Source organism: Octodon degus, unplaced genomic scaffold (genome assembly GCF_000260255.1).
Source record: "Octodon degus isolate 3935 unplaced genomic scaffold, OctDeg1.0 scaffold00470, whole genome shotgun sequence".
In the NCBI taxonomy this organism is placed as follows: domain Eukaryota; kingdom Metazoa; phylum Chordata; class Mammalia; order Rodentia; family Octodontidae; genus Octodon; species Octodon degus.
The window spans coordinates 231,702-233,209 of record NW_004525046.1 but is presented as its reverse complement, the minus strand read 5'-3'; the positions used below and the strand labels follow the sequence as shown (position 1 = coordinate 233,209).

Genomic DNA, 1,508 nt, shown 5'->3' with positions numbered 1-1,508 from the left:
AAGTGATATCTATTGGGCTTCTCTGCCACAGATGAGGATAAGCACATTAGATAGAATCCATCTTTGATGATCAATTTTAGATTTTAATTTGACTGGATCATGGCAATCAGATTGTTTTGTCAACAATATTCTGGGTATTTCTATGAAGGTGTTTTTGGGTGAGATAAATACTTACCTTAATGGAATTTGAGTAAGGCAGTTAGCTCTCTAATGTGGATGAGTCTTATCTAATCAGTTGAATGGCTGAATAGAACAAGAGTGACCTGCTTCCTTTACCTTTCTTTCCCTTCCTTTCCTCTTCCTTCCCTTCTTTCAATCCTCTATCCTTTGTTCCCTCCTTCTTCCCTTCCTCCCCTTTTTCCTTCTCCCTTCCCTTCCATTGTCTTGTCTCTCTCCTCACCATCTCTTTCTTTTTTGTGATATTGAGGATTGAACCCTGGTTCTCTGCTCTGAACTACATCTTCAGTCCATTTTTATTTTTGAGACAGGATCTCATTAAATGACTAGACTGAGTCTTACTATTTTGCATAGTCTGGACTCAACTTTTACTCTTATCTCATCCTCCCATGTAGCTATGGTTACAAGCAAGCATACCTGACTAAAACTGGTTTCCATTACACTTCTGAATGAGAGGTCTAATTATGAAAATGAGAGATCTGTTCCAAGTTATTTTGCTAGCTTGGTAGGTACTTGTTTGCTCTTTTTCCTGTGCCTTTTATATTGTACTAATCATAGCCTTGAGAGGTGACATGATACAGTGTTAAAAGTACAGATTCCATTGGTGGGCCTATCAAATCCCAGAACCTTGTGCTTTGCAGATGCTGTTGTCACTTGTAGCAGCCTATTGCCGGTCATGGTCAATGCCACATTCTTTAACATCACCATTGATGATGAATCTCTGGGCCATAACTTCTTTGAACTGTTTTCCTACAAAATTTCAAAGACATCAGGAACCTTTTTTACTTTAAGAACTTGAGACAAAGAATTTGTCTTTAAGGATTTCTGCCTTCATGGAATTACTCCAGGATTTATGTGCCAGGGTAGTGATTACATACATCATTATGGCAGTAATGGCAAGTTTATCTACAGGGAGAAATTGATGAGATTGTCATCTTGAAGTATAAAGTTTCTGGATTCTTCTACATGATAAGTGATGGAACAAACAGAAATGGTTTCCAGATTTTTTCCATAATTTTATTGAGAAACAAATAGCAATGATACAGTTTCAAACCAAATTGGTAAGACAGTTTCAATAATTAACACATTGCATACACTCTTCCTAGTGGTTAATTGCTGTACAAGATGCAGATATGATATACTATTTACAAACACTATTAGAACAAATCCCTCTATTCATTAAGAGAATGTAACTATATATCTATCCTAACCACTTTGAATACACATATACAAAATGGACATTCATCTGTATCCCCCTTTTTTTTGTTAAGTTCCATTATTTGAATATTGTGGGTGTGTAAACTCAGTAAAACCTTATGTCTTTAATGACC

The 1,508-nt window shown here is 36.1% G+C and overlaps 1 pseudogene; it reads right to left on the bottom strand.

The window, feature by feature from the left end:
• Nucleotides 1-841: 841 nt before the first annotated feature.
• LOC101561136 overlaps nucleotides 842-1,508 on the bottom strand; it is a 12,918-nt pseudogene continuing 12,251 nt past the window's right edge.